At 39.5% G+C, this 24,390-nt stretch overlaps 1 protein-coding gene across 1 annotated transcript in view; it reads left to right on the top strand.

Annotated features, from left to right (window-relative positions):
* mafa (MAF bZIP transcription factor a) overlaps positions 1-20,035 on the top strand; it is a 72,039-nt gene extending 52,004 nt beyond the window's left edge. Inside the window, exon 3 of the mRNA XM_005467138.4 lies at positions 15,942-20,035. The gene's annotated coding sequence lies outside the window, so the exon portion shown is untranslated. The remainder of the gene's footprint in view (positions 1-15,941) is intronic.
* The last annotated feature ends 4,355 nt before the right edge of the window (positions 20,036-24,390 follow it).

The raw sequence follows: 24,390 nt of genomic DNA, 5'->3' as shown, positions 1-24,390 counted from the left end.
TCAGAGTTTGAACATTGATATAGCATTAAGTATTGCATTTTACATTGATTGTGCTAAAGTAGAAAACCACAGGCAATTATCTAACTTTGCAAATGTTTACAGTCTAGACTGTAAAGTCTGTTACAGTACTCTGTAACAATCCTGCACATCTTTGAGTACATAATACAGTAACTTTTGCAATTAAGGAGTTTGAAGTGAAGTAACATAGGCGTTTCCTTGAAGGACAATGGTACCTGTCTCACCTCTGTGCAAAAAATCTGTGTGGTCCAGCACTCCTTTGAACATCCTATGGATCTAGGTCCAGGGCTGGAGACTAGTGGTATAGATGTATAGATGAGCTATAATCCATGCAGGTGTTTCTCTACCTAAAACCTTCTTTCCAATATCTTTGTACCTCCACATCCAATATTGCTCAAAAGGCAAGCCAATTCCTTTGCGGATATCACCAACTTTGAGAAATTCCAAAGGCAAAACTGTCATGCATATTATGTCTGGTATTTTCCTCTACTCCAGTTAAAGAAATGACTGCTGTATCAACCAGTCAGCTGTGGACTGTAGGGAATGTAAAGGTGTATGTGTGTGCGTGAAGAGTGGTAATGAATGAAGGTAAATGGCAGGGTATGAAGCACTTCCTATCGTAATTTCACACTTGTCAGCTCTTGTGAGGAAACTTCACCTTTACACAAGGATAGCAGAACAGGCCAGACTATAGAAAACAGAGAGAATATGTCTTCATGTTGTGAGATAAATTCTCTATGCAAAGAATTTCCCTTGCAAATATGTCCTGTTTTTAAATCCAGTAAAATAGTGGTGTTTTGACAACATTTCAGTCGTCAATCAAAGGATATTTAATGAATACACAATATGCATTTAAAAAGTCAAGACAAAAGACTGTAGTATTGTATATGTTGCTTTATAGAAACAGGTGGCAGTTATCGTGTACGTGCACAGGCACACGCGCACACGCCCATGCACACATTAAGTTGGGTGGTATCTCATTAAACTCTGAGGTGGGTGCGTTAAGTGCAAGCACATGATATCCATTAAAGTCGCTTCTTAAACCACATTAATAAAATTCATCACTGCTTGATGGGAACTGCTTTTCATTATTAATCCTTGTGCATGTATGAGTCAAATCCTCACAGTGACTGTGGAATGAAAGGACCCTATCCTGCTCACGTTCCAGGACCATACAGCCGATACTCTCCAGCTAAATTGAACCGTTCCTTTATTATTTTTAATTATTTATTATTATTATTTTTCTTTTTTGGCAGTCGAGCTCCAGTTAGCAACAAGAACAGGAACAATAGTCACCCTGAGCCTAATTCCTTCAGTTAAAAAAAAACTATGAATTATTTTATGCATTGTTAAACGTACACAACAATAAACATTTATCCTCAGTGTAAATTTTAGCTTCGGTCTGTTCAAACATTTATTTTCAGTCACCGCATTTACTCATAATGTATTACATGAGAGACGTTATACAACTCTCTGCTGATGCAGCACTATCCATATTCATGTTCCATGCTTTTCACTGAGCCCTTCAAACTTTTGTAAGTGCATTACTAGGAAAATCATTATCACTTCTATCACATTTACTCCAAACAAAGCTTAAAAGCTAAATTAAAAGTACAAAAAGAGATATTCCAATATTAATGATATTGATTAAATATGGACGGAGCTGAAAAAATAATCAATTGATTCATTTGCACATGTCAGCTTCTATCTGCCTATTTAATATGTGATGCGAGTTAGGGAGCATGAAAAGTAAGTGTTTTTGTGTGTGTGAGCACGAGAGAAACAGAGCAGGGATGAGGAAGGGGTGAGTAGAGGGAGGATATGAGAGCCTTCTCAGGGGACCTTAAACAAACTGACTAAAGTGGTCCTGTTTTCTGATCAGGCACAGAGAGGAGAACACTTAGCACTGCTAGAGACACTCTAAACAGCCACTGAGGAATTAGCCTGTTACTGGGGAACTTCACAGCTCCAGTACTGGGCTGTGTCCCTGCCTAAGTAATACAGAAAATAGAACAGGCAATAAACAGCAATAAACAAGTGCATGCATGCACACAGCTATCCATACTCCACCCACACTCGTTCACACATACACAGGTGCAGCAGGACGTACTCTGTGTATCCAGCACTCTGGATAGTTGTCTCAAACCAGCACACATAAACATATAAACACAAAAAACCCAGGATACCATATGCAGAACAGTTTCTCTGAGGAAAAGTTGCAGATAATGAATGGGCCCCTCACACATTTCATAAAAGTGTTGCGTGTGACTTAAAGAAAAATATGTTCCCACTGAGGAAAAGCGATGACCTTATTCCTTCTCCGTGTTCTCCGTGTACAGTTTCCCCGCATCGCCAGGTTTGGGCAAACAAAGATGAGTTTAAACTTAGGCCCCATGATGTCAACACAAACACAGGATAGAAAGTTCATCTTTAATTAGGTGTCCCCCCTTTTCTAAAGTTCATTTCAATTAGTCCCACCTCGGCCCCACTTTCAGGTCTCAGTGATTTGTCAATGCCTCAACTTCTATGTAGCGCAGTTTGGTCACAATGCAGCATGCAAACAGGCGCGTGTATGTTTTCTGCATGCGTGTTGCTGTTTATTCTGTTTGTGTGACCTCGACAAAAAAAGAAAAAAGAAAAAAGGAACTCCTGTGCCCTTGACATTTCTTTCTTGTTCTTATGATGAATTGCAGGGGTTATTTACTAGTTCATAGGAGAGAATCCCAGATCCCTGCTTTGTTACCAAACGCTCAAAAAGAATGCAGAGACATACATAAAAATAACTGCTCTGGAACTTTAACTGTTTAAACTGAAACGCTAGTGAGAAATGCACGAGGTGTACTGCTATTAACCTCAAATTATTTTGCAATTTTCTAAATTAGGAGATTAATATTTCTAGAACACTTAATGGTTTTGTTAATATCAAGAACATAATTTGCTGGTTAAAAGACTTACATCAGAGAAGCAGTTCAATTGCTGATTTGAAGTTTAACAGAAGTTTTGTTTATACAATAAGCATTTTAATCAAACGCTGTCAAATGTCAGTGGGCTGTGTACAAATCAAGCATCAAGAACTATTAAAAAAATATGTCTGATGATTTACTGTATATCAGCGTCTCATGTAGGAGCCTTGATAAATAGCCTATAGGTCCTGTATAGGATCCTGAAGGTATATTATGTCTACTCTGTCCATTTTGTGACACCCTAACATAAGCCGATCAATCAGCTGTAATGAAACCCATCAGGTCACCTTTGAAATTTATCATTTTTTTGTGCGCGTAAAATGAAACGCCCCTTGATGGTATGGATGCTAAATTTAGATCACCTATGCTATATGCAAACATATGACTCCCCCTCCCCCCTCACAAAAAAGAGGGGGGAGGGAGGCCTGTGAATTATGCTGATACCGAGGCCATATGCTCATGAACTTGTGGAAGGCGAGTCTCAGATGAGACATTTGACTTTGTTTTTGTTGTTTTTTTCTTTGCAGCAACTGTTCTATTTAAACATAAAATTATGCTCTTTTGTTAAGAGCAAAGTTGAAAATGTAAACGTAACATGTAACGGTGCTTTGTTGCTCATCAGCGAAAGAAAAATTGAGCAATCACCTGAGTGTTTGACTCGCTTTCACCCTGTGGTGTGCTTTCCTCTCTTGCTAAGGTTTGAGGTGCTTAGCATCTCTTGTTTGCACACAATCCGTCTGTGATTATTGCCCGCTTCAGGCTTCATGCACAGTGATGCGTCTTTTCACAAAGCAGCTTAATTTGCATAGATTTTGCCAAGAACCTCTCAAGTCTTTAGGAGTGTGCTTAAATGAGCAATCATAATGACAGATCTTCTGGTTTGGTAAAGGCATGCGATATCAGTATCAGCCGAGTTGCACGCAGTAAATTGGCTCTTCAAGTCAGAGAAGGCTCACAAGAACTTATAAATTAATTCGTTCTGATGTGGTGGGAGGATTTCCAGCACTTTAGTGAATTTTCCACAAGTTTTCTTGAATAGTGAGCGCAAACCTGTCTAAGTGCACTCCAGGTCCAACTCTACGGTTCACTTTCTGCAGATGGCACACAAAAAACTCCTTATTCGAGCATTTGCAAAGAAATAAGCTTCTCTTATGTGTTTGTTGATTTGTTTATTTATTTCTTTATTTTGTTGTTGTCATTTTTTTTCTGCTGAACACAGCTGCTTGGGCTCCGCCATGCATAAAGGCCCAATATGGCTATGTCTGTAAATCGGAGTCCGGGGGCCACAAGACAGAAAAGAGGGGAGAAACACCCGGCGAAATTTAGCGCACGATGGCTCCCAGCGGGCATCATTTGGGGACCAGAGAGATTTTTTTCCTCATTCTCTTTTTTCCCTTTTTCCTGCATGGTGAGCAGGTTGGAAAGCTCAACCCTAACGTTGCTGCTGACACAACCACTCAGGGACGGCTGTAACAGCTCTCTTAGCATGGCACCTGTTATTGAGCCATCAGAGGGAGAAAGAGAGAGGGAGAGAATGAGAAAGAAAGTATTGCAGGGGGGGGGGGGTCAAGCAAAGAAGGAGGAGGTAAGTGTGGAAGCAGGAAAGAGTGAAACTCAATTGTAATTTCAGGGTTGTCACAGTTCTGAGAGCCTGTAATTCTGCTGTCGTATTGGCGAGTGGACGTACTAGACTGCCTCTTCGTGCTGAGACTGATCTCATCTTCACAGTGCAGCCTACCTAAATTTTCATTCATCTCAAATCAAGTAAACAAACTGATTATAATTAGATTCACATCAGGTTACTTTGTAAACAGAGAGTGGAGTGTGTCTACGTAGCGGTCACATTCCTGCTCTTACTCTTTCTCCACTGTTGTGTTTGTCTGGCTTAACACATTTTCTTCCCACTGTCTCTTTTCCATTTTAATGCATCTAAAATTACTTGGACAATCCAGTCTGCCTTTTATGCAACTCCTTTTCATTTGTCTTCATCCCCTGAATACAATTGGCTTTTGGAGTGAAGTGATTCATAATGCTTTCATCAATGATTCTAAGACTCCCTATGTCTCAAGCCTTACGAAGATAAATGAGCTAGTGTACAGTCAAAGAGGAGGTAATAATAGCAGTGTTTTTCATTCATAATCTATTTTCTCTTGAAATGATAACACGATAGAGAACAGAGACGTTTCAAGGATTTCCATAACAGGTCAACGTAACTGATAGCTGAGAGAAATCGTACAAATATCAGTGAAGAAAACAAAGACAAACACTAGTCTCGTTTTTTTCTGTTTGAGACAATCATAAGAGGTGCACAGCAAGTTGTTGTCCACTCAAGCAAAGCAGCTGCATTCCTCTGCAGAGCAATCAAAATGGATTAAACCAACCACGCTCCAGCTGCCTCCACGCAAATCAGATATGCCTGTGATGATGATAATCAATCCATAATAAAATAACACAACATAAATCTGATAGTGTTGTTCCAACAATTTTAATAACATAGATTTAAATATTGCCATGTGCACTGGAGTGATTTATTGACGAAAAAGTGCTATCAAGCTTATATACACCCCGTTCCTGGTTGCCCGCCAATAATGCCATTAACTGCATTGTTCAAACTCATTATGTGATGAGAAACACAATAATAATCGCAGGACTACAAACGCACAATTTCTCCCATTGAGCTAATCACTTTCGCTAGCATTATTAGTCTCTCTTCCTCTCTCGCTTTCTCCCTCCCCAGTTCTCTTTCGTCATAAATCCTGGGAGAGGCGGGTGTATAAATCCCTAGCGCTGAATTAGTATTGTAATTTCTGGTATCCATGCATGCTTTGCCAGCACAGACTTTGGAGTTATTAATCTGGGGAGACAGGTGCCACAGAAACAATATGCTGAGCGGTTGGCCTGGATACTGGGCCGACCCCACGCAAGCTTAAGTCCTCAGTGCATTCAATTAAAATTACAAGGTATGGACTGAAGCCTGCTTTTAGAGAAAATAAACAATCAGAGAACTGCAGGGATTTTATATGTTTTATTGTTGTAAGTTACTTTTTTTTTTTTAAATGTGAACATATAAAAAGTAATAATCACATGGAACATAAAAGTGGTGAAAAAAATGTCTGTTTTTTTCTCTTTTGGCATATGCATTGAGACTTCTTTTTAAGTCCTATAATGTGCGAGTCTCTGTGGTTTGCCACATTTCTGATAGAAAAACTGTTACCGCACACATATGGGCGGCCGACGAACACAACAGATGAAACACTTTGTTTGCTTTTGTTTAGGCATGAACTCTTCTCCTAATACAAGCCTTTTAAGTGATCAAAAAGGCCTGGCAATATTTGATGTTGTCTGCGTAAAGAGGGGGAGGCAAAAGAAGTGTCATCGAGTGATATACAGCTCTAGTCCTCTGTCACACAGCGCAGTGTCTGCTGGGAAATAATCTGACATCTTGCGCTCGACACATTCAAGCGATGAGTACAGCCGGGTGGAGAAAAAAAAAAGAGGCGGGGGGAGAAGGAGAGATGGAAGGCAGAGTGATGGGACAAAGAGGCGAGGGAGGAGAGAGAGTCCAGAAGAAGTAGGAGTGCGAGCAGAAAAGTGAAAGGAGAGAGAGGACACAATCAATTCACCAGCCCCGTCTCCATCATGTCATCGCCTGTCAGCATAGATTTAAGAATAAACCTTTTGAGAGACCTTCCAGAGCTTTAGTCTGATCGATGTCCTGGCAGTGTTGGCCCAGATGTCACTGACATGAATCACATGGCCTTCCATCAACTCATCACCGGGAACTATCTGACCCTACTCCTCACTATTCTAAGTTTGTAGTGGCACCCATTCTGTAATCTTGTCTTATATATATACAAGTATCCACATATAACCCTACACAACCCAGACAAACTAGTTCAGATGCTAACCTTGCACCCATAACTAATAATATCCCAATGGGACAGAAAAGTGAAAGCACATATGGGCAAAATCATTAGAAAAAAACAGAAAGACGGAGAGAAAGCAATAGTGACGGGGTGAATAAATGGAGTCATTAAGCATGTGTTTGTGGGAGCCTGACTCCCATATGACAGCGCAGGGTGGCAGGATGCTTCCTCCGCCTTTTGCCATAAACAGACAAACAGATTGACTCGATCGTCTCTCTCCTATGGGTGGCTTTTCGTCTCCTACTTTCTGGGGACCACTTAGGACTTTGGCTCCCCTGACTCTCCAGAGAGACTGCTGCTTGCGCCACTGCAGTGCATGGCATGGCTTCTCTTAATTAATCATTAGCTCTATCAGATATCAGACTGATATAAAAGCTGATATTAACCCATTTAGTCTGTATCCACAAATAAAATGACATTTATTTTGTTAAGAATTTGCTGAAAGCTGTCAATGAAATAGAAAATGTTTATTTAAGGTGTAAGTAGTTGCTCTCTTTTTCTTCCTTAGTTTACCAGCTACAGTATAGTTTGGAGGATTTTTTTTTCACACACTGCTGAAAACATAAAAAAAACATTTTTTTCTTCTGTTAAAAATTATCACCACATTTTCCTGAAACCATTTGATGTAAGTAAAATGTAAGTAGAATTCCAGGCCCAAATGTGCATACTTATGGCTTTCTGCTGACCCAGCCGTCCAGGATGTGGACTGGCAGCTTCAACAAGAAACTCTATCCTGTCTGTTGTGAACTTCCGGACTAAAAACACTGCCTTTAAAAATAAAAACTGATGAACTCATGAATCATCAAATGTTTTATATATATATATTAAAAAAATCTGTATGTGTAAGGTGAAAAGTGTTCATGTTTGATCACACTTTTGGCATATATACCATTTTTGTTCTTTGAGTCTTCAGTAGCAAAATTAGTGCTCACCAAGGTGATTTTTAACATAGGCAATACTGCTCTAAATGCCTCAGACGGTTTAGGTTCATTGCTAAAAAATGTTAATGACTGGGCCCTATAATAATAATCCAGGACAAAATGAAGTGTTAAAAATCAGATCTGTCAGCAGAGTGGAACAAATTCTCCTCTCTGGCCAGTGGAAAGAGAAAACCACTGTTATTCCATCTCTGCAGCGCATAGAGGAAAATCTACCTCTGAGTTCAAAACCTTATGAAATCATGAAAAAAAATGTTCAGTTTCATAGATGAAACTGAGATAAAATTGACTCTTTCCTCTCTCACCGTGTTTGAGTAAGATACGTGAGCTGTTATTTTTACTTCCGTTAGTTCAGTCCTTCCCCACCCTCTCACTCTGTCTCGTTATGTGAGTGATGTTACCCATCAGTGTAGTGCATGTGTTGTAAAACTGTCAGCCACTGAAAGATTGACTGACATGGTCAGCCCTAAGATTACCACCATAGAACAAGCAGGGGTAGAGAGAAAGAGATACAGAGTGAAAGACGTGCAAAGGGGGAAAAAATGAGGAGAAACAGGTGCATTTAGACAGCCACGTTTTATTTTACTTTCTTCTCTGAGCACTGATCAAATCCGGCACTAAAACCATAAAACAAACACTGTTAGCATTAAAAAAAGTGAAAAGAATGAAAAATAAAAGACTGATCTACAGACAAGGAGTGTTCCCGTGCAATTTCCAACAGCTGTTGATTCAAAGGGAAAAACTTTATTTGGTCCAGATGGTCTCAGTCAGTGGCAGAATGAGAGAGCTGACTTCATTGGCTCCAGCCATGTGTTTTTCCTCCTGATAGAAATTAAAATGGTCGTTCGTTTGTCACCGCTCACTACACAGCTTAAAATGTAGCAATGAAACGTTCCTTGGCGATAATGCACCATAATTACTCAAACGCCTGTTCTTTATCTGCAGCAGAGGGAGGACAGAAGGAGCATTTCCTCAGATGAGATTTTAAAACCCAGAGAGCTGTCTCAACCCGCAGCAAAAGATGGAGAACACAGTCAAAAGCGTTGTTCTTTTTGAGCTGGAAAGAGACATAAGCCTGTCATCTTCTTGTTCAAACCGAGGAAAATGAAAATCCAAGTGTCATACGACTTGTAATTCTTTTTATTTTTTTTAAACAGGACACGTAGACAGTTTGATCAGAGCTTCTCTAGCTACAGAATGAGCCTGAGTATCTCTGCCTCCGATCAGATGTAACAGGCTGTAGTAGCGTGGTGTAGCAAGTATCCCGCTGTGATAAATGTATTTATTTTAGCAGTCTGATGGGTATTGATCTCTTCAGCGGCTCCTCCACAGGTTAACATTATGGGACCTTGGAAAGGAAGATAGTAGGCGATTCTCAAAGAGCACACATCTCACACCTTACAAATGAGGTGAAAAAAAGTCTGTTGTGGAGGTGTGGAAAGGTTAACATTGGTCCTTTGACTGCCAGCTAAACGTAAAATCAGTCATTTATCGGAAATAAAAGTAAGAGTATCTTAGCAGATGCCGATGCCGAGATGAAAGACCTAACATGACAGAAGTTGAGTCACAGCAGCGTGAAACTGACACACAGTGGCGAGAAAAAGAAAAGAAAAGAAAAGAAAAACTATCCACATGACATTTTTTGAAAGCTGTAATGTGCACATCCAACGGCACTCATGAGTAGGCAGCAGAGGTATGAGATGAAGTAGAAGAAGTAGATGTGACCTGTGCTTGTTTGACTCAAGCATCCACTACAGCGAGGATGCTGCTTGTAGAGGACATGAGTGGAGCTCACTGAATCATACAAAAAGATATTTTGAATGGCTGATTGTGACTGGCCTAAAACTCATCCGTGGGCGAAGTCCAGTCATAATGCTTTGTGAGAAATTTCACAAGCACTTGCTTTTCAGTTCGGTTTCACTCATGTATTTTTCTTTTGATCTCCCTGTCTAAGCCTTTTCATGTTAAAACTTTGACAAATGATTCACTGAGCTTTTTCTATGCCTATTGAAAATGTCAGCTGCATAGCCAAAAGGACTGGAATAATTTGAATAAAAATAAAGCAAATACATACATATATATATATGAAATGCATTTGCATGTATCACTATTAGTTATGCAATTAAATGTACAATTCCCCAATTTAAAAAGGGTTTCAGTTTTATTGAATGAGCATATAGGATGTAGTAATATTTTATATATTTATATTTTAAACAGAAAATGAAAATTAATGTCTTCAGATTGAAGTGCAATGAAGCAAAATTTTATTTTTCTGTTCTGTAGATGTTTGTTTCTTAAATTCAACTCTACCACTCAAGTGGAAACTGAGCTGAAAGGAAAGGGTGTTTTCTGGCATACTGTATTTTACCATGACTTTAAAAAAATCAGTGTGTGTGTGTGTGCATTGGAATAAAAAATGTAAATAATACAAGATAAATGTGCAAAGGCAAAAGAAAAAAAATGTATGAATGCTAAAAGTTGTCAGTGTCAGTGTTTGGCTGTGCAGATGGTGCTAAATAGCCGCAGATTATGAAATGTTGCCCTCATTGTGGCTGATTCTATGAACACAGGATCCGACTGGGTAATCTGTGTCTCCGTTTAAGTCTTCTTAACAGGGGGACTGTAAAAGGTTAACCAGAATAATACAATGTTCACAGACATAAATGCTGAGCAGATATTATTAATAATAATAGGGAATTTCCACACTTAAGTCCATTGTGATATCAAATCAAGGTCTATTCTGATTAGTGATGATTTGGGGTCGGTTATGAACACGTTCATGGTGATTTTATCGCGCATGCAATAAAGTTGTGCATTCCTGGGTCACCTAAGTTTGCTAGAGACCATTTAAATGAATTCACAGAAAATCTGAGTACAATCAAATCCTGTTTTTTATCTTGTTTCGCTGTTGTCTTTCTCACTTTCGACTTTTTCATCTGCTAGAGCTACTTTTAGTCACAATGTCTAACTCATATTTTGAAAATTCATTTAATGTTACATTAAGCATTTTTTTTTCCATTACATATTCTCTTATTTTTTCATGGCAAATGGATGTTTAAGTGTGTAGAGTTTTAGCTGCTGAGAAATTTTTAAAAAAAAGGCTATCGGCAAATGAACCACAAGCATTTGCATCTCAGGAAATGTGTCACCCTTATGGGACAGTCCCAAGACCAAGCACTGAATGTGGTCGATTGTTTGAATTCTTTTACTGGAAAAAACTATACAATTTTTAGAGATTACACTGTGCAAGCTATGTCTCTAAACTACATTACCTTTTTATTATTTTTAGTTTTCATTATGTTACTCGATGTTATGCTATATGTTTCCCTCTTCCAGTAATATTGCATTAGATTTCCAATATTCATGGTGTGTTTTTCCATCTTTCACAGATCAAGACTTCATGGGCTTTTTAGATGAAAAATTATCAATACAACATGAAGCATCAGCAAAAAACCAGTGACACATTGCCAACATGCTCTTGTTCCCGGTGCCAGCATCAATAATTCAAACACTAGCTCATAACTTTATTTTCAATGCATAATTGAGGCCAACCCGTGATGGTTGGTCTTTCTTTATTCAGCCATTTATATGTTGAGCAATTTTTAAACAATAAGAGCAGCAGTCCATTAAGCTTTTAACATCTCCCTTTCATATTCCAGTACACGCTGGAAAGTATGGCCAGTGGCCTGTGGTGCTGCTTTACTCTGTGCTTTGTCGTCAGTGCTGTAAGTGGTGGATTGCTTTCAGGTGCTTTTTTTTTTGTCTGTCGTTGTATCTAGTGAGAGCATGAAAATCTTAAAGTGATAACTGTGGGGAAAAGCTGTGGTGTGGAAGTGAAAAAAGTATAGACTCCACATTTAAAAAGTGTGGTTTGGAAAGGAAGGGGTCTCAGGTTGAGGTGAGAATTTGCACCTGCAAAAGCACTTCCATTTGTGCAAGGCATGGGTGTCTGTGTCTTTCTAGTAATTTACAGCATGCCTAATTCATTTCAAAGCTAATTTGTAGCTTTCTAAGTTGTTTTCACAACTAAATATTTGCAGTGGAGAATGCAACTTGGAAGGGCACAACCACTACCCTGCGACTCATTATATGACCTGGCTACATTTATTATGTGTTTTGTACTACTGCTTAATAAATATTGATTTACTATTTTAATTACATGTTAATCTCAAAACACATAGGTACCAGGGTTATTACTCTCTCAAGTCATACTGCAAATTTCCTGTTTGCAAATATTTGTTGAGGATGACATCCTGAGAGGGCCATAAAAGTGAATAGCAATCATTAAACAGAGACTAGCTGTCTACAATATCTGCAAAAGTGTCAATATCAGCAGCACAGACTGACCCAGTCTTTAATCAATTGCTTGTACACTTCTTTTTCAAAAGCAATAATTTTCATGGCATGCACGCAAAAAGATATAGGTAAAAATCTCAAAGGTTCCTTTCCATATTTAAATATGGATTTAAGAAAAGCATTTCTAACCTCTATTTAATTTTCTCCTTAACAAAAGAAACCCAAATAATCAGGTTTAAATTTCCTGATAAGCTTTTGAACTTTCCAAACAGACAGAACAACCCCAACCAATTTACTGAAAAGGAATAATGACTCCGGTATTGTTTTGAGATAACTGTAGTGAAATGTTAGTACAATCCCAAAGCAACTCGTGATTGAATTGATATTAAATGAAAGCATGAAGAAAAGACAGATTAATAGGTCCCTTTTTATTTATTTATTGTATGAATGAAATTATCCTAACCATTGTATTTTTTGACAGATTTTAAGACCTGTTAAAGCAGCTCTTTGAAACTAAGTCTAGGTAATAATTCTCCTAAAGGTTGCAATCTCTTCCAGTTGCTGTTCACAATGATGCAAATCAAATCAAAGGAATTTAAATAACAAGCATTAATTAAGCTGTGTGTGAACTTCTTGCTATTGTTATAGTAAAAGAGGGACTTTTTCAGGCTTTCCAAGTTATTGAGTTTTAAAATGCGAGAAAACAATGGGGCAGGTAAAAGCTATTTTTTTTCTCTTTGTACTAGAAGTTTTTTTTTTCCTTCTCTGTTGCACATACAAAGTGCTTTGCGTGAAACCAGTAAACAGTAGTCCTTTCTTGACATTTGTAGTTCAAAGACAAAATACTTGAAACTCAAACATCAATCAAACAAACTAAGATTATACTCTGGTAAAACAGTTCCCGGGAGGGAAAAGGTATAAATAAAATACATACATGGAAGTAAAAACTCGCAGTTCCAACAGTATTTGGAATTTATCATTGTATACTATCTGTAAAACTATACTGTATATATACTGTCATAGTTTTCTTTTTGCTTGGCATGAACACCTGCAGACCCCTTAGGCCTTTTGTGTATGTAACTTTAAAAGGTTATCATACAGCAGTGGTTCTTAAACATTTCTAACATGCCTTCTTTCAAAAGCCAGAAAAAGCTCAGATCTTAGAGTTTGTATCAATGTTTAACTAAATTAAAATATTAAAGGTGAATTCCAGTAAAATAAAGGTGAGCATGACACAATTGGCTGGCTGTAGTTAGGTCATTATATTCGCCTCGTATTTTTTCTTTGTTCATTTTGCCTGAACAAAAGTTTAAAAAAAAACATTTCTTTTGATGAGGGTGAACAACACTGAGTGTGTGTTTGGGAATAATCTATGCAGTATGTAGTATTCACATGGTTTGTTCCTGAGATCAAGGTGGCTGGTTTAATTGAGCCTGTACTGGACCCAGGGCTGAGAGTGCAGGCAGAGGAACATCGATAAACTATAAAATGGTTCCAATATGGCTAATCGATGAGGCTTTGTGAGCAGCTCCCTTGGGACTTTGATTTTCCTCTCAAACAACAATCCAGGATCCCTGGTCTTCAAAGCCAAACTCCATCTTTGCTGTTATTGTAGTTGTTGCTTTCCCCGTGTTTGAGTGATGTCACTGAGGTCGATTTCATCCCTGCCCATAAAGGCTCTCCCACACTTGAATCACCCAGGAGACAGCTTCGCTTGGTCTGTGCAATGGTAACAACAACCAATAAAGGTCAATCTCCCATGGTAATGGCCAATTGGGTTTGTTCCCGTTATTGGCCCTCTGAGCTGTGGTCAACAGATGGAGAGCTGGCATCACTGACGCAAGTTACACTCCAACCTTCTGTATCCAGGCACTGCTGTGTGATTCTACTCAGCTTCTCCCTCAGCTTGTGTTGGCCTGTACATTACTCTATCATGCACAGCTTCTGTATGAGGAGGACCGTCACAGTAGAGTCACAGGAGTGCTGCCAGTGAGGGCTAACCGTCTAACCATTTCAGCTAATTGCCTCATTAATGATTCACTGGTGTTAGGCTGCTCTAGCACTTCGCTGTGGGGAGCAAATTGTTCTGATTGGTTTGCCTCTGTCAATTATTGATGAGGCAGTGAGCTGAAGTGCTAACACCTGGCTTTAGAAGTCCAAGTGGCCCTGCATTCCCATCACATACTCTGTTATCACACACCTTGGGACTACATTCTGTTTGGAAAGGATGTAGTCTTGATGGTTGCAGCTCTCTGAGAATGGACGTAGCATGCCCTGGGGTAATAGCTGTGATCTCACTTGCGAGCATGTTAGCTCAAAGAACACGGCTAGCTGCTGTGCAAAAGATGGACAAAAAAGACACTTGTAGTGATTTGTGCCGTAACTAACCGAACGCAAACGCATGAAGAGGCACCACTGATGAAGCCAGACTGTGTACACGTATTTATATGCGACTACAAATAACAGCAAAATCTAAAATACTTGCTTATAATAATGTAAAAATACTAGAAATCCTAATCATAAATCATATTCTTCAGTGTATATTTTACCATCACTCATCATGTCCTTAGGAATCATGTTAGGCAAAATTAAACAAAATATAAATAGATAAAAATAAAAACATTTTCCACAAATGGATACAATGTAAATACAATGACATAAAAATATATAGATTCTACCAGCATCAGTGGAGCTGTGATGGTATGCAACACAATGCCAATACTTTGTTTATGGTGATTTATAATGGGTGCAGGCAGCACCTTTACAGTAGGGTCATGTAATTGGATCTCCAGTAGATAGCAGCTGAATTCCACTATAGTCTCTGTGTCTAATGGCCCACCCACAAAGACCTCCCTCTGGCCACATGAATCATTCTTTCACAGTGCACAAGATGCTGCAAGGTCTCCCGAAACTTTTTAGAAACACACAACACAATAAAGAAAATTTGTGAAAAAAAATGTTTATGGTTCAAAATGGTTCAAAATCACAACCAGACAAAATAATATTTTAATAGAATTAAATTAGACTCACCCATACTGTTGGTGAATTGCCTCATCTCTCCTTGGCCTTAATTGAAGCTGATTATAGAGTCACCCCCCATGCTGACGCCACTGTCACTCTGAATCTCAGCCAAGTGGGCTTTCCATGTACACTCACAGGGTGGTCATTCTGCCTTTGTTTTTACACTGGCACCAGTGACAGCAGAGCCCATCCCACACTTCAAATGCAGTGACTGTTACTTACTCTGTGTCACCATAAACCCTGGACAAGCACGCACAGTTCAGACAAGAGTCCTGTATTGCTCACAATGTGGACTTCACTCACAGTCTTGAGGTGTACTTTGTGTGTATGTGTGTGTGTGTGTCTGTGTGTGTGTTTACATATCTTTGTGGGGACCAAAGAGTTTACTATACTTGTGGGGACCAACAGCCCTTATGGTAACAAAATGCCTGTCCACACGAGTTTGAAGGCATTTTTGAGACTCAAAATGTGGTTTTAGTGTCAGGGGTATAATTAGGTTATGGGTAGGTTTAGGGTAAGGGTTACGGTTAGGCATTCATTTTTGATGGTTAGGGTAACGGTAAGCAACTAGGGAAAGCATTATGCCAATTAGATGTCACCACAAAGATATGTAAACACAACTGTGTGTGTGTGTTTGTATGTGCGCGTGTGTGTGTTCACGGCGTACATGGAAAAACAACATTAGTCAATTGCAGTATGACTCTCACTTTAATTCTTGTCTTCTTTTCTTCTCCAACCCCTCCTCCCCCCTTTCTCTTTTTGTCTCTCTCCATTAACAGATAACCTAATGACTGAGCAGTGATGACATCAAAGCGACTGACCAATTGCACCGAGACACCTACAAAGCACAACATTCAAAATTATTTCCCGAAGAACAACAGACAAGACCCGCTGGAATTCTTCAAAATCTCTACAGCGATTCTTGAAAAGCCTCTTACTACTCCTGTTTCCTTTCCTGATATTTTACCTCCAGCTTTTTTCTACAAAACCACAAAAATAAAAAACAAATAAAATAAAATAAAACAAAAATAAAAATCACAGAGACTCATAATCAGGAGATGGTTGATTCTCTTCGATGGGAAGATCACTGATGCATGCTTCTGTAAATAGATCATAATAAAACCCTATTCTTATTCCTAATATAGGAAACGTACCGAGTTGCTCTCACCAAATTCATAAACCTTCATTACTGTGAATAGAATACCCATGGTTCAATATTTTCCATATAAAATCAGTATTCTTACCTATTCAGCGCCCACATAGCTATCATTTCAAATATTGCTTCTCTAGTCTTTGAAGTTAATTTGATTGTAAAAACTGTACTTACAATTGTTCTTATTCTCAGCCTAGTCTTCCTCTCCAGTATCCACACTAGTATGTGTAAATAGAGACAAATGAAGACAACCGCATGGATCAGACTTTAGTGTATATTTACCATGCTCTTAGATCACACATCTCAGTATGTGGATATTTCAGACAACATTTTTGAAAGTTTAAAATAGCTGAAGATATTTTTCTGATGGCCAGTGATTTAGTCTCAGATACCTGGATACTGTCTGAATAGATCAAATTTATCCGGCCACATTACAATGATTATACAACACAAACTCCTTCGCTATCATCAGTGAATTCCACTGGGAAACAGGCAAATTGAACAGAAGAAGCAGGCAATTTGCCCAAGCCATGATTCTAACATAGCACCTCTAAGTATTAGGTTTAATATTTGATGTACTGTTTTTTTCCTTTTTGTTTTTTTTTTCTTTAAATATAATTTACAGATTTCTCCCATTGTCGTCTTATTTATTATTTTCTACTACAACAACTGCCCTGCCCTCTCATGCCCACTTCGTAACTGTTGTAGCAAAGCTGCTGTTAGACTGAGAGGGACACATTTTTTTCTTTGCATGGTTTGAAACTGTGCTCCAGTCCTGAGCCTACACAGGGGCAAAAGAAGACCTCAGTAACTGCAATGTAGAAATGAGGATTCTGGCCTCTGTCTTCAGTGGACTATGAAGCTAACCAAAAGGACTGACAGATATCGTACCAAGCCAATGAAGAGATGACCTCAAGGATTAGGCCCTCACTGGTGAAGACAGAAATCCTTTTGCATGGACAACAGGGAAAATTTCTAGCTTGTTGAAGACCTCATCTCCACCATTGTGCATCCTCTACCTCTCAGTGTTCTGCTGTGCATCAAGAAATCCATGTCTTCACACTGACCCCCCCTCTACTACCCCACGTTTCTGCTGCATGTCCCTCTAGAGCCTCACGAGGAGAGTTCAGCATTAAATGCTTTGGATGGATCTATATGGCAATGGGAGAAACCAATGTCCAAACAAGTACACACATATGACGCATGCATAGAGATGCTCAATCATACACAATGCCTCTCAAATATGTTGCTGTATATATGTACACTATGTCAAGTATGTATAGTCTCAGATGCTGTACTTTGCATGTTGATTTGTAGATGGAATGTGACCTTTATTCAAACAAGAGGATGAGCAGGTAGTGAGTGGGTTGACTCTCTAAACCAATGCAAGCCCTTTGACAGCTTTACATCTCCATATTTGATGGCAGGAGATTTACACTAAGGTGGCAGAAACAGTTTGATGTCTACTGTGACATGTTGTCTTCCAGCAAACAGCAGTTCTGATAAGGTTTAAACTCTCTGAAGGGACACATACTGTCCCTGCTGATGTCACACAGAACCTGGCCACAGCGAATGTGGGTAGAAGAAGAGAAGGCAAACTGGGGCGCTCCAATTAAGTGGCAGCGCACAAAGTGGCATAGGGCATCCTGCCAGCAACTGTCTATTCATCCAGTGTCAAAGGGATTTGCACGTCTCAATGAGTGTATGCACTGACATAGAAGTCCAAGAGCAAAGCAGAGGAGGGGAAGGAAAGGAAACAAGGCTGGGCTGAAAGGAGATTTTTTTTCCTTTTTGTGTGTAATTTCACAGCTTTATTTCTGATCAAAATTTAAGGTTGTACTAAGCTTATGTTGACATATTTTACTGGTCGGTCCACTTATTTGGCAATTTTTAAAAATTTTTCAATAACCTCTTGACCCCATCTATTACTATCATACAGCTGTCATGACCTAATGTCCTGTCTAAGGTTAACTTTGTGTTAATGAGTATGGCCCTCGGCTCCACCAGATGTTCACCCTTGTGGCCAAATACCCAATACCCTCTGTGCTTCTTTAATGCCTGCCCACTACATCTGTACTCTTTCTGGAAGCAGCCGCAGAAATAATTCAACCATCAAAAATGCAGTTGAAGTAGGAAACGACATAAACTCTGCAAAACAGGTGTTTTCTTTTGGAGTAAAATTAATAAAAGACATAAATCAAAATGCTGCACCCTAAAAATAGAATTTTAGCAAAATACATGTGGTTGCCTAATTTGCGTGTCTTACACAAAGTAGGTCTTACAATTTATGTGAGCAAATCTTCTTAAATCAAATATTGTCAGAGCACACCAAAGCTATTTACAGTCAACATGTAAACTGACTTGAAATTTGGACTTCTGACTTAGCGGTGATTAGTTAAAGAAGATTTAAAATACAGAAAAGGATGAAGATGTCATTCAAATATGAGACTGCGTGTGGTTTGTGTCAAGGCTTTCCACTTTGTTAGAAGTGAAACAAAGATGAAGCCGTATGTGACAGGTAGATGTGCTTTCCATGTTTTTGATTGCAGTGTTTAAACACTATCTGGCAATAAAACTGGACAGGACCAGAACAATATAGACAGCTATACACCTGAACACACAAAACGTGTGTAAATGCATACAAACACAGAAGCACATCCTTGATCTTTTTGTGACAGACGCACACACACGCGCACAGCAAGCTAATCTAAACAGCAAGGCTGCATGTAAACAGATCGTCGACATAATGGGATTGTTCAGTGTGCAAACAATAAGCTGTTAGTGTAATCACAGGTCAAAGATATATTACCCAGAGGGCCACGCTGTATGTATATTAACATGATGGATACGCTGGAGAGGAGGGGGCAGGGATATCGGGGATATAGAGCTCTACTGATTCGGATTTACCCCCTACTGGGTCTTGTCCGCTGCCTTTCTCTCCTCTGGCTCCTGCATATGGGCCCCACTTAATCAGTCTTCTTCTCATCTTGCTCCTCCCCCCATTCACCCACCTCTTCCTTATACACCAAATTCTTCTATTTCTTCACAACGCTCCTTGTTAAATACTTTAGTCATGTCTTTAACACAGTATCTTCATTTACTTCTTTCCTCTCCCATCTCCCTGTCACCCCTGGGCAGATTATGATCAGCTTCAGTAAAGTGGTCAGTCCATCTCTGTGGTCAGTGGGGTATCAGGATAAAGTAGCTCCACAATCTTATTTTTGGATTAGGCCAAGAGAGGTCTGGCTTATACTGGACTACTGAGGTGCTTCACCCATGTCTAATACAAACACTGAAAGAGCAAGGGTAGAAGACAAAAGACAGCACCATGTTGGGGATGAACAATGCATGTGATAAAGAGAGATTGCCACATGTTCCCCTTAACTATGTACTGTGCTTTGTGTCACAGTGAGTAGCAGCATACTAGAGCCATTTCGGGCAGGATAAATGCTGCAGAGCTTACTTTATAAGATCTCAGCTTATTAACTTATCTCTACTTTATTTGATTATGATCTAGCCCATTCTCTAAACTGGTTAATAAGTCCATGTCCTCCTGACTAAACACTTGATTAGTGTCATCACCGGCTAGCTTGTGTGTGTGTGCTGCATATGCCTGTGGATCATTGAAGCAGATGCACACTGGGGCCAAGTGACAGAGTAAACACATAGACAGAACACTGCAGAGAAAAACAACCTGAATAAAATGGGCCTGTTTGATTATTTCAAGTCTGTCTGCCTTCTGGATGTGTGGCTGAAGATATGGTGAAAAGCTTTTGTGTGGGCAACCAATGCTCAATACAGAATAGTGAAAAGGCAATGTTACATCAACTACTTCACTACAGCTGCTCGCAGGTCAAATCACGTTATAAAACTATCCCAAGAGTGTGAGACAGTTGCTTGTCACAGGCAGCTAGTTAATCCTATGCCAACTGCTAAGCAAAGTTCTGTTACCTTGCCTTGTGAGTGATTGGTTGTTGCTATGACAATCGTGCCAGCAAAGATACTTCCCAAGCCTCAGGCATCTTAACCATCAAGTATTGACACTACGCATACATGTGAATCCTACCAAGGACACAATGCTGTAGCAAGTGATAGCTGCCCCCACCCCTGGCACACAAGACAGAGATCACTATTCTGAACAGGGAATAGCAAAAATGTATCACAGAAAAAAATGCATGACTAAAAGGCGATTTATTAAAAAATACGAGTATAAATTTGACAAGCCAAGATTTTATAGTCAGACCCAAAATGTATTTTTAGTCAAAAAAGCTACAAAAGACTCACTTAACACTGTATAACAGAGTGGCATGGTATTTAGAGCTCTTTAAGTAACCACCATCTTTGATCATGAAGGATGGCGGCACAATTCCCAGTGTGAATTTAAAATTCTTATTTTGTGTTTGTGTAGCATTAAGTTACACAACCATAACCTTATCCAAATGACCTCTATTTCTATGTTAAGTAATACTGCAAATATTATTAGAAGAAAGATTTGAAAGGGGAATACATATATATATATATATATATATATATGGTAACTTTGGTGACAGACACATGCTTGACAGCAGCTCTTCTCACCATGCAACTCTGTACTGCAGAAATATGCAGCAGCATACATATCCATGCCCTGCTCTTCTCTCTGTCACACACAGCTCCTTTTCGCACACACAAAAACACACACTTTGGCTGTCTGTGTCTATGTCTGATGGAGTGTCATGATTAGCAGTGACCTCAAGCTAGACAGGGATGGGGTATTGGGAGTGGGGTCAAAGGTGGAAGGATTACAGTGAAGCAACCCGTGTCAACTCCTCTACTTCAATCCTGACCTCCAGGCTGACCTGAATCTCTTGAAAAATTATTCACATGTATGAGCTCAACATACTGTGGGTACATCAACACATTACTCACAGAATATCTAACTCATGTGTGTATTTGAACTAAGAGAGGACTCTTAAAATGCTTGAAATGTAACATATGAAGTGGTGTGGATTTTGACGTAGGGATACAGTGGATGAAGGTCTCACAGCCAGACAGCAAGAAAGACAGAACAGCCCTCCTTATGCCACATAGCTAATGGCAGGGATGAATAATAGAGCCTTTAAAGCCCTTACTGCCACCTCATTCTGGCCTGCACATAAGCTTGAGCTCTAGGTGGGCAGTTAGCCATCAAGCCCCTCGCTGAGATGAGATGGGCTCCCAAGAAGATTGGGGATGGGGGTGAAGAAAATCGGATTAACCAAAATGCCTCAATTGGAAGAAATGCTCTGGGTGACCTCACTGTAATACCATTGATAAATGCTGTAAACCAAATCTTTAGCATCTGATTAGATAATGGAGGAAATCACAACCTTTGGCTGTGGGATACAATGGTTCAAAACACACAGAATGTGAGTTTTTAAAATCAAACAAACAAAAAAACAAGAGACAATAGGGACTTCTACAAATAGCCAAGTTTGCTACTATAGAAACAAATAAATGGGGAAATAATAAATTGCCAGAAGCTGTGGACAGGTGGCATTTCAGTCTGCACCGTTTAGCTGTGCAGTCTGGTTTCTGACAGCTTGATTTAGTCTCCCGCACCTGAGCCAGAAAACAGAGAGAAAATTAACGGCAGGGAAAACAGCTTAACTAGATTCCAATTTGCCTGCTTTGAAACACAATTGATGAAGCTAATGCACATGGAAAACACAGAATGCAGTTTTTGGTAGAGTACCAAACTTACTTTGATTGTGCGAAGTCTGTGCACACTAATTCAGGGTCAGACAGGGAGGTAATAGTACTAATTTAATTTACCCCTGTTTTGTTCTATTCTGCTTCGGGGGCTGGGGGGTAAGGGTTTACCTTTAGGGTGTAAAACTGAGATTATAGTGGCTCAAGAGGAGATAACATGCTGTTCTCCCTGCTGTGATTTCGGTGTAATCCTTCAGTTTTAGAGAAGTGAAAAGTTTGTAAAGTCCAGAAAGTTATGAATACATCCCTTCTGGGCCCCCTACAGAGCAGAGAGTCTGAGACAGCAGGGGATAACCATATGCTATCAAAGTGTTCTTCAAAGCTCCCATCTTTAGTCGACTAAATTATACAGTATCATCACATATACCTGACAAAAATAGAAGAAACATAATTATGCAGCCTAATGTACTAACGGGGGAAAAAAAAACATTACTAGAAAAATATGTTTTAGGAAGTCTGGTCACTTTGAAAGGTGAATAATTTTCTTTTTCACTCGAATGCGTTTGTTTAAACTGCGTTTGTGCTCCAATAGTGTGGGTCAGCTCATCATTTTGTTTTTACATGCTTTTAAAATACTGCTGCTGGTGAACAATTAAAAATTTATGATTCCTATCACAATGAGCCCCTTCACTGTTACCAGAGGTTAATTTGTGCTCGCCCCTCATTTCAATTGTACCGTAGTAAATGTCCACATTATTTCCCACATGGGCCTGGATGAGGGGTTTGATTATCCAAAGGTAGACCTTGGTTGGCTCTGTTATTATCAGAGGGGCCGTAAGCTGCAGTAACAGCTTCTAGGGTCTTATTGCTATGGCGATCAGCCCCTTGCCACTTGGCCTCCATGACCCTAGTCAGAGATAAGCTTTATGGGAAAGCACATTAACATGCTCTGGCAGTCACCTCCCTCCTTTATCAAAGGCAGTTCTGTGAAATCAAGTGTTTATGGACCCCCAGTGAGGGTATAGTGCTGCTGATTGCCCATATTAGAGGTTGACTGTAAATGAGCTCGAGGTGGACAAAGGACTTGTAGTAGTTGGGAGAATTGAGGATACGTGATAGTGATGTTATCCTCACTAAATGAGCAATATCTTTAATGACTGCAACACCCCATGAGCAGGTTACTAGCCCCTGGATTACAAATGCTGTCTGCGGCCTAAATATATCCACGTCTTCCATTCTTTCTACAAAAACTGACAAAACTATAACAATAAAAATGCAAAATCTGCTTTTAGATATGGTGTAACATATTTTGTAGTTATTTATTCTATTCGCACTATACTGTAAGTGGCAGCTTCTTCTTCGACTGTCTTCTCGTTTGTGTTGCACTACATCCATTAAATAAAACATTTTAAAGGCCTTTTTTTCTACATTTCCAAGCACACTGATGTGGGCATTTTTCTGTGGCTATGAAAGGCACAATTCGAAAAAGATTGTGTCAGTGTCGAGTGCCTGCTTAGAGCCTGATCGCTGATATAAGATCATCTCAGTATGTCCGCAGTGATGGATGGTGATAGCCCAGTGTCTTTGTACAAATCAGGAGGCCCTCCTGTTGTCACTGACTGGACAGATAGAGGAAGCATGAAAGAGAGAGACGCAGCCGCAGCTTAATGTCCTTCTCTGGTGCTGTGCATGCTCTTTCCTATTTGCTTTTCCCTTCACGGCACGGTTAACATCGTAAATTAACCTTTCCAAGCCCCCTGTGCTCAGAGACTAGTGCGCAATACAGACAAAGGGAAAACTAGATCTCTGTTATGCAATGCGGTAGCACTGGTCAGAGACAAAGCCTGTTACAGAACTGAGCTATTCCTTTTGCAGTGAAGGGGAATAAAACAACACACCTTGTTTAGTCGTGCAAACATTCTCTTTTATGTGCATGTCCCGTGTACTCAAATCGGTATGAGGCTGCTTTTTGTTCTCCATCCTAGAAATGTAAATGACAAACATGAAAGAAAATGTATTGTAGAGTCTTTTCTTCCTAGTTCAAGTCTGTAAATAGGATGTAAATACCGAACAGCTATGCATGCTAATATACAAGCAATTTGTTCAGGTACTTTTGTAATCCAGACTTCTCATATGGCATGTAGTGACGACATGAAGCAAACACTGAAAATCATAAGAAATTGTAAACACGGATATGGTTTGTAAACAACTTCAAAACTGAAAAGTATATGTCTTTGCTGTTAATGTTTTCTTACTGATAACTAATGCATTGGCCTGCCATTTACTACACTGCTCTGCTCATGTTACTTTTTTATCTTTTTTATGTTTCATAAGGTAGGGCTGAGGCAAAAAAAAAACAAAAGTCACTGGTTTGTGGTCTAGTTGGGATGGGCACTAAGAAGCTG

The sequence above is a fragment of the Oreochromis niloticus genome, linkage group LG1 (assembly GCF_001858045.2).
Source record: "Oreochromis niloticus isolate F11D_XX linkage group LG1, O_niloticus_UMD_NMBU, whole genome shotgun sequence".
In the NCBI taxonomy this organism is placed as follows: domain Eukaryota; kingdom Metazoa; phylum Chordata; class Actinopteri; order Cichliformes; family Cichlidae; genus Oreochromis; species Oreochromis niloticus.
This window is presented reverse-complemented; position numbering and strand designations above follow the sequence as displayed.